A 9,624-nucleotide genomic window follows, 5' to 3' on the forward strand; every position below is an offset into this window, starting at 1 on the left:
CCAAATGTGGCATTACCAGTAGGGGGTAGCAGACTACGCCACCCTGGGAATTGCACCCAGGGAGATATCAACCAATAAATACACAATTAGAATTTAGCACACAAGTTCGTTGACTAAGACACCAGAGGCAGAGTTCCAATAATAGGTTGTCTTTATTACAAGGATAAAAATGTCAAACATACAAGACAACAAACAAGACAAGTTTCAATCATACCATGGGAGAGGAGCGTAGACAAGTTTATCAGGGCTGAGGCTTACCAGCAGGGGGCGAATTGCCAGGAGATGGATCCCAAAAACACCAGCCAGGCACTCGTGCTTGCACATACACACCTCAAAAAAACAAGATATAGCACAATAGCAAAAATAAGTAGAAATCCCATTCAAGGGGCACACGTGAACCACACGCACAAAGGAAAAGGGGACACCTCCCCCTAGAGGATGTAACTGCCTCCCTGCCTGGAGCACTCAGCACCTAAGAACAGAGAAGAGGTGAAAACCAGACAACCATACACGCACAGCCAACACATGCACAACCAACACATGCACAACCACATGCACCACGAACTCATGCACAACAAACACATGCACAACAAACACATGCACAACAAACACATGTACCACAAACACATGTACCACAAACACATGCACAACAAACACATGCACAACAGACACATGCACGACCCACACGCAGACACAATACCAGAAGGATAGATGTATTGGGCGGCTAAGCGGACCACTGATGATCCGCAGCAAATTCAAGATGGCCTCCCACCAGTGCTAGTATCCAACGCACAGCATGCAGCAAATCAAAAGAAACAAAAAGAAAGAAAACCAAAATATAAGGACAAAGGGTGGCCTGCAATGGGATCACTAGCGATCTACAGCAGTTACAGAAGGCCTCCCACCAGTGTCAAAAACATAAATCAAAAGAGAACAAGACAATGACCAACATACAAGTAGAGAAAATAAAGAACAAAGAAAACCAACAGACAGACATAAATCAGGCTTCAATGGTTACATACGTGATGGCCTACTGGCTATCCACAGCTATGACGGGCCTCCTGCCAGGGGTTTAACATGTAGGTAATACAAGGCTAAGGCAAAACATTAAGCCAGATTCCTGAAGCTACCCACGTTTTCCCCAGGGCACAAATACACTCGCGCACACACACGTACACATAAATCCACTCACAGACATGCGTTCGTAATGACACCGACAAGTTACAACACACACGGACAAGACAACATTTGTATCGAACTGTGGTTGCCGACGTCTTCGCCGTTATCTTCAGAGTAGTGGCCCGGTCAGGGCAGATATCGCCTCGGTGTAAGCAACGAATATGGCAAAAACAGCAGGAGACACAGATACGACCCGAAGTACCTAAAAAGGCATACAGGACACCTCATTATTGCTAAACACAATGCTAAAAACAAGGGCAATAGGAATCCATGCAAGGAATACATACCAGGAAGTTGACAGCTTCCCACTTAGTCAGCGGCGAGCTCACGAAGCTCCGCTGAATGTTTGCCTCTACAATCCACGGACATTGACAACCAGCACCAAAACCACTAACCCAGACCGAACACCGCCAAGCAACAGATGAAAGCGCTGCAAAGCCACCACAGCAAGTAACAAAGCATCAGTCACTATACTACAAACAATTTAACCATAGTCCGAGCATACAGAGGAAGAGTGTACATACCGGTAGAAAGTCGACTGGAGGGGCAAAACAGGAAGTCACATGGAGACCAATCACGGCGTCTGCCAACATAAGGCTACTCCAGACTAAATAGAACGGCAACGCACACCATTGGCTGTGACCGCCCTAATCATTAGGAAGGGCTCAGGCCGTGCGTCTCATCACAAAGGCACGCACATGCCAACGTACGTATCTTCACAGAGAAAAGTGTAATTACAAACTAGTAAATATAGCCGCAAGCGGTGATGGCGGGCCCGAGCACCTGCGGTGCGGACCTGTGACATTTCGGAATCGAACAAAGCAACATGTGCAGGTTGGTGGGCATGTGCATGAGCAACACACATGCCCACTAAATTTGGTAATTTTTTGTGAATATATGTTTCAATCACAACAGACAACACGCTACGTGGTGCTATAGAGTCCCTAAGCCACACCCTAGGCCTGAGCTCTGTCTCTGACTAGCGATAGCAATAACACACAAGCCCGCCAAATTTGGTTCATTTTCGTGAATGTACACGTCAACCAAAACAAACAACACACTAGGTGGCGCTGTAGAGTCCTTAAGCCACACCCTAAGCCAGAGCTCTATCTTTCAGTAGCGGCAGCAATAACACACAAAACCACCAAATTTGGTTCATTTTTGTGAATGTATGCATCAACCACAACAGACAATGTGCTAGGTGGCGCTACAGAGTCCCTAAGCCACACCCTAGGCTAGAGCTCTGTCTCTGACTAGCAGAAGCAATTCCACATGTAGCTGCAAAATTACATCCAATTTATAGCCTTTTTTCTGCCTATAACACCAACTTCCTGTTTCTTAATAAGATGCCATAATTCAAACCTTCGCCATCTCAATATACTTCGAAAATTCAAAAATCTGGTCGCAATTCCTCTTGAACAACCCCTCAAGATCGTTTTAGTGTTGATATGACATGATTTCGATAAACCGTCTAGAAGAAGTGTTTCAAAATAGATGATGTGCAAAAATCATAATCATAACTCAGATTCCTCTAAGATTCACTATGTAGTTTAAATGTAAAAGTTGTTAAAATTAATACAACACACATGCCTACCAAATTTGGTTCATTTCCATACATGTATGTGTCAACCACAACAGACAACGCGCTAGGTGGCGCTTTGGAGTCCCTGAGCCACGCCCTACGCCAGAATTCTGTCGCTGAGTAGCGTTACCAATTCCACACATAGCTGCCGAGTTTTAGAGCATGCCAAGTTGGTGAAAAAAGGCAAAACGTGGCCAAGAAGAAATTACGGTGCAGCCACTGCAGTGGCCGCACCTCGGTGCTCGGGCCCTAATAAAGGAATACAAGGAAATGTAATTGTGACATGGATATAGAGATAGATAGATAAATAGATAGATAGATACTTTATTGATCTCCAAGGGGAAACTCAAGAAAAGCTATGGGTACAGAGTGTAAAAAATGCAGTGAAAATAAAGTGCATACATTGGGGGGGTGCACTACCTTATCTGGGTTGAGTGCTATTGTGGTGCGGAATACTCTCCAGCAGTTTGCCAGGATCCCAAAACCATTCTCCACTACTCTTCTGGCTCTGGAGAGCCTGTAATTAAAAATCGTCTAGTCTACATTGAGCGAACGAAAGGGAAAAGGCTTCACAAGGTCAAGCCTTAAAGGGAAGGCCTCATCCCCTACAAGCATGTAAGGTACATCTTGGTCGGTTCCAGGCAGGTGTCCTGGTGACGGGATATTCAGAAGGCCAGCCTCCAGTGCTGCATTCAAGTCGGACTGGGCAAACATGCCAGCATCAGAGGCTCTGCCCTGAGCACCCACACTCAAATAAATGAATTTATAATTTGCATCCACCACAGTCATCATCTGCACTGAAAAGAACGATTTATAATTGTAGAAAGTGCTCCCACTCTTGGCCGATGGCTGTATCCTGATATGTTTTCCGATTGCACCTAGGCAATGAGGAAACTGTCACTTCTCCTCAAAGCCCAGTGCAATCCTCCTCCACTCATCCTCTGTGTTTGGGGTCTAAAACATTTCAATACATACAGTAGTTTAGTTACCTTTAACTTTCTTAGTTTAGTTACCTTTAACTTTCTTACTCTTCTGCTTCTTGGGTTGACAAAGAATACATGGAAATTTTATTTTCACATGAATATGTTACTGATTGTATTTGGCAGTCTGTGTAGGCCTACCTTAACATACTCTTCTTTCAGAGTTTGGTGAAAGGCATCACATGTCTCCATAACAATTTTAGATATAGTTGATTCCCCTAATCTGTACTGAAAATGAAATGATGCAAAAGACTCCCCTACAAGAACAAAGCAAGGGAAGGAATGTGAATAAGCACTCAAATAGGGAAGTCAAATTGGCATACAGCATTTATAATGGCACACAGTTATATCTCCCTTTGCATTTGGGTAGTATGTATGTTTGCAACAACGTCATAGGTTGGCATAGGATAACATAAAATGTATATGTGTCATTGACCTAAAAGAAATGGACAAACAGACTCCGTTGTTCTCAATGGGAGGGGACTGAAACAAATTCCGTTTACTTCCCATCGTTCGCGAGCAGACTTTTTGACGTTAGCCATCCTGTAACTTGCTGTAACTGGTCTGATGGATGGGTCACACGGAAATTTGACATTCTTGATATCGATTTTTTTTTTAAAATCAGGTTTACTTGCCTCTAGTTAATGCTTTACCCTATAATACCGTAGGCTACCATAGGCTACATAGCGTTTTCACTGAAATGGAAAAAGGCCTTGGAGAAAATTGATGCTTGCCCCCTGCAGAGCCATAGCCAAACGAAGGATCTGTTGGGGAGAAGCCTTCAGTGCTCCTGTGGGTTCCACAAGGTAGGTGAAATGTACCAATTGATAATGGCTGATTTGATTATGATTATGGCTGATTTGTTTGTTTTTTCCTCTGGTGGGCTTCAATGATTTTGCAGTAATGTCTGTTTTCAAAGCCTATTTTGAAACTTTTTTTAGAGGAAACTAGTATTGTAGGATTTTTAGTTGCTAGTAGCATGGCCCTCTTTCTGTAACTCTCTCCCCAGCCAGCAGATCTGTCATCAGGCTCTAGGTCCAGTGAGGCAGGAGGAGTTGAGGCGGAGGCAGGGCGAGTCCAAGTCAGCATAGAGGTAGGGAGAGAAGGCATGGAGACAGGTCGAGGAGACACGGATGCAGGGGCAGTCGGAGACCACACAGAGGCAGGGCGAGGAGACACGGATGCAGGGGCAATCGGAGACCACTCATTATGGATATCACTCATTATGCCATCACCGCAAAAGCCACCACCGAAGTACTGCAAAAGCAATGCCACCACTAAAGTACTGCCATCAAAGACAACGCCATCTCTGTTCCCTCCTACAGGTAGCTCTGCCACACCACACCACACTACCACCACAAAACTACCACCATCGAGGACGGCACCATCTCTGTTCCCTCCTACAGGTAGCTCTGCCACACCACACCACACTACCACACCGCAAAACTACTACCAAGCATTTGGAAAGGTTTTCTTCCAGAACAGTTTCGTAAAGTAATACAGGAAGCAGATCAGGTGTGGGTTGCAAAATGCCTGTATGAGCCTACAGGGCAGCTGAAGCAAAAAATTCACGCCTGCTGGTTTCATCCCCCACTGGAGCCCAAACCATCTCCTCCTGAGCCTGGGTGGTACTACCGGCAGAGGTTATTTATCTGGGCACCAATGAGGATGTGGGGGATTCCTTTAAAGTGTCCCCAATGTTCCCGTAAAATGAACAGCTCCGGGATATACAAAAAGGTGAGAGAGGTGATAGACATGGATAGCCGCTATTACCTAGTAGGAGGGGACTATCCTTGTTGCAACAAATGCTCTCAGCCGGTCTGTCCATGGAGCCAGGATATGCTTTCCCAGGTGGACGTGGCACATACGTTCGACCGGACCCGCGTCACACAGAGCAGGTTGTTTGCGCCACGCCCCTTTTTGGGGGAAACAAGCCCTCAGAACAAGCCTGAAACAAGCCAAAGTGAACGGGTGTTGTTCACGGTCACTGATCTATAACGAATAACTTATTATTTATAGATCAGTGTTCTCGGTAGACAGACATGCCGATAAGTTGCTGTGTGGTTGGGTGTACCAACCACAAAGCTAAGAACCCCTAACATTAGGCTACACCAAAAATAAATCAGACCAACGAAAACGGAAATCTAGGCTAACACTTGGCTAACACTAGCAGCTAGGCTATCGGCTATGACAGAAATTATCATATGTTGGAATTATCTAACGAACATACTTTACATCCAAGCCTGTCAGTCAACTACACAACATTACAATTAAAATAAGAGGCCAAAAATACAGGAAAACAATTTAGTTATTTAACTGGAGATTCGATGAGATAAGAGTATGTCTGGGTATGACACTGGCCACTGCTACTGCTAGCAGGCTACGCGGGAGACCGAAGGGACATGTTTTTACTTTGATTGAATTAAGCTTTTGAACGTATTTTTCACGGTCAACGACCGGCAAAGTGGTAATATATTGAGTGGTCCTATTGATTCGTTGTGTTTTCTGTTATCATTTACCCCTACGATTTCGGTACGAATTACGTTTATTGAGCCTAATTTGCATTGGAGTTAATGGGAGACGTAGTTTGTTTCCCCCTACAAGGGGCGGGAACGCTCGTCGCGAGTCAAGTTCCCGGATGTGCCGGTCTAACGTATATGACTGTTCCCAGCTGGCCTTACAACACAGCAGGCTTTGGACATGAAGTTGATGACTTTCCTGAGGCCAAGGACCAGTGGCAACAGTTCCTCATACCTCCAGTCTGCAATAGAGGAAGCGCACAGCGAGGAGTGGGCACGGCAGACCATTCGCTACCTTTCGGACTGTGAGCGCCATATAAAGATAGCTACTTTTTAGTGTTGCGCGGGTGGGCTTTTTTTAAAACCCGCACCCAACCCGACTCTTCAGGAGATCCAAACCGCCCCGCCCAACCCGCAAAAATATGTTCGAATCGTGACCCAAATCCGACCCGACCCGACCCGAGGAAAGAAAAAAACGCACCTAACGTCTTTCGTTGCCTAACAAGTCTAATTCTCCCACGTGAGGACAGCAGTGGTTAAAATGATCGGTCATTTTTAGGCTACAATCTGCGCTCGTCCACGCCATTCATAATTGGAATCTGCAGCCTAGACATAGCTAGTGTTAGATCATCTTCATGGACATAACGATTTTCCATTAATATTTCCCCTTGCAACTTCATAGGCTACTTTTGCGTGAAACACTGTCAAGCATAAACACATGTTGCATGATCACAGTTGTTTATTCGTGCATATGACAGAAGCAAGGTGTTCTCGCATTGTGCACAACCTTCCATATCCCAGATCAATTGGCTATATGTCCATAAAATAGCGTATGCGCGATTGACTTTTTTCATTCAGGCCCCTTCCACTTGCCCAATGGTTCGAGACTGTCCACTCAAATGACATTCTCAGCCATTCTGATGAGATGAAGGCAGTCATCACATCTACGTATGGCAGAGTGCTGAAAATGGATTCAACAGAGAAGGTTAGGTTTTCAGCAGTAAAAAACATGTATAATTACAACACAGGAAATTGGTTTACGTCTTAATGCATGTGTTTGTTTTACAGATCACCAAGAAGCTGGCTGGCGAGATCGGAGACAGCACTGCTTGGATGTCGAATATTGGCAATGAGTTTGGCCAAGTGTTGAACTCTGTTTTAACCACAGGTGAAGGGGCAGGCTTGGAAGAGCTGTGCCAAGGTATTGTGAGGCGGTACTTGAATGCAGGCCAAGTTGAACCTGAGGTCATCTATGTTGACCGTGATTGCTGCAGCCAGGTGGGTGAAACACACACACACACTGTTAGAACCATTTGTATTTTTTTATTTTTTTATTTACAGTGGCACAGGCAATTGGGAGTGTACTTAATCATTGTGTAACCACACACAGGTGTTGTCTGTTATTATGCATGTTTGTTTTTCACAGGTGTGTCTTCTGTGTCAAAACTTTTTCATCCATGGAGGTCTGCAGTACGCTTGGACAGTTTCCATTTCATGAGGCGCTTCAATTGCGGCCTCACTACCGAACACCACCCTCTCTACGGCACCTTTTGTGCTAAGCTTTCCTCCTGTGTTTTCGAATGGGACCAGGAGGATGTACAACGCCTGAAGGAGGCCAAGAGAACAGAATGGAAGAGCAGCCACAGCGGACATACTCCAACTGAGCAGCAGCTCACGGCCAGCATCAGCCCAGGTTTCCCCCCTTTTTTTCCTTTTTCTTCCCCCCTCCTAGCAGTCCCTTTTGCCCCATTTTTGGCCGAGTGGTTAAGGCGATGGACTGCTAATCCATTGTGCTCTGCACGCGTGGGTTCGAATCCCATCCTCGTCGTTTGCATCTGCACAGGGGGTTGACCCCGTGAAAGGCTACTCTTAAAATTAGCTCCTAGTATCTAGCTAAGCTATGCAACACTTTTAGTTTAACATTAACTGTTAGTTGGCTATCATATCAAAAGGTAGATATGCTATAAAGGTGGCTAGTTAAGTAGCTCACATCAGAATTTGTAGTAATGAAAAACGATTTACATGTAAAACACATAATCTCAAAGGCTAATGTTAGCTAACCCTTGTCAGTACTAGCAGCTAACACTGCTGCTTTTTCATGGTGCTACTTGCAAGGCAAGCGTAATGGCTAGTGATCGTTAGATTGTTTGTTAAACTAGCTGGTATTGACGAATTGCACAAAACAAAAGGCTCCCAGGTGGGCTTGTATGTCGCTAGTGAAGCGTTGGCTGTATTCTTTCTTTATATTCTGCTCCTTAAGTGTTTACTCAGACCCTGAATACCTTGTTTGCTCAATAATACAAATTTAACACACGCAAATCTTTCTTTATCGTAACAACTGATTCAACGAGACCACCAAGAGCCACTCCTGCAGCCAACCAATTGACACATTATGAGCAGTTAACATATTTTATGTAACTTATTTTGCCACATGTCTGTGAGGGCCTTCACATCTTAATCAAAATGAGTGTAATTAGGCAAAGCAAGTTTATATGAAAGGAAATAAAGTTTAACAACTAGATGTAACTCCAAATAGCATCAATAACAGTGGTGGACAGTAACGAAGTACATGTAATTCGTTACAATACTTAAGTAGCATATTGATGTATCTGTACTTTACTTAAGTATTTATATTTGGTGAGACTTTGTACTTTGACTTCACTACATTTTTAAGTGAAAACTCGTACTTTTACTCCGTTACGTTTATGAAAACCCTCTCGTTCCATTTTGGCAAAATGAATCACGTGTCCAAACTGCGTCCTGCACGCACTTCAGTGCGGCCCACCGAGCATGCATTAGTTTAGATCTGGCCCGCCACACACTTAGGCTATCATTGGCTTTTCGCTATTTATTTGTATTTTTATTTTTTTCCAGCAACGACGTTGTCGACGTTCCTGCAAACTAACACTCTTCTTAGAGAACGTGCATTTACAATGTCAATATCAATGTAACATAGAGATGAAAGCCTACTCTTTGAAATCTCTATTGCAGCAAATCTAATGTGCATGTTTGCTACTCATAACGTTACTCATAACGTAATAGGGAACGTGTGAGCGTGCATGAAAGGAAGAGAGTGCATTGATAACTGATATCTCCGCTTTATAAAGGGCAGCCACTGAGTGGAGCCGGCAAGAGTCTTAAAGTGACAGTGTACCATTTATAAATGAATCAGGGGGGGGGGGGGCTAAGGACACCAATTCTCTTTGTGATTGAATAATGTATCGTATATTTAAAGGACAGCTATTTCATGGATCCAGGATAAATGCATCCTGATAAAGTTCCCTTGGCCGTTGGAATTAAAATAGCCCCACATCACCACAGCTAGAGATTGGCATGGTGCTTTTTCCAGTAGGCCTATTAGCCT

At 44.3% G+C, this 9,624-nt stretch overlaps 1 long non-coding RNA gene across 1 annotated transcript; it reads right to left on the reverse strand.

Moving 5' to 3' along the window:
• Nucleotides 1-708: 708 nt before the first annotated feature.
• LOC134059964 (uncharacterized) lies at nt 709-1,810 on the reverse strand. Its single transcript, XR_009935099.1, has 3 exons — nt 1,704-1,810; nt 1,467-1,609; nt 709-1,381 (listed from the first exon to the last, which is right to left on the reverse strand). It is a non-coding gene; the product is annotated as an uncharacterized LOC134059964 (long non-coding RNA).
• Between the last annotated feature and the right edge of the window lie 7,814 nt (nt 1,811-9,624).

This window comes from Sardina pilchardus, chromosome 16 (genome assembly GCF_963854185.1).
Source record: "Sardina pilchardus chromosome 16, fSarPil1.1, whole genome shotgun sequence".
Lineage (NCBI taxonomy): Eukaryota > Metazoa > Chordata > Actinopteri > Clupeiformes > Clupeidae > Sardina > Sardina pilchardus.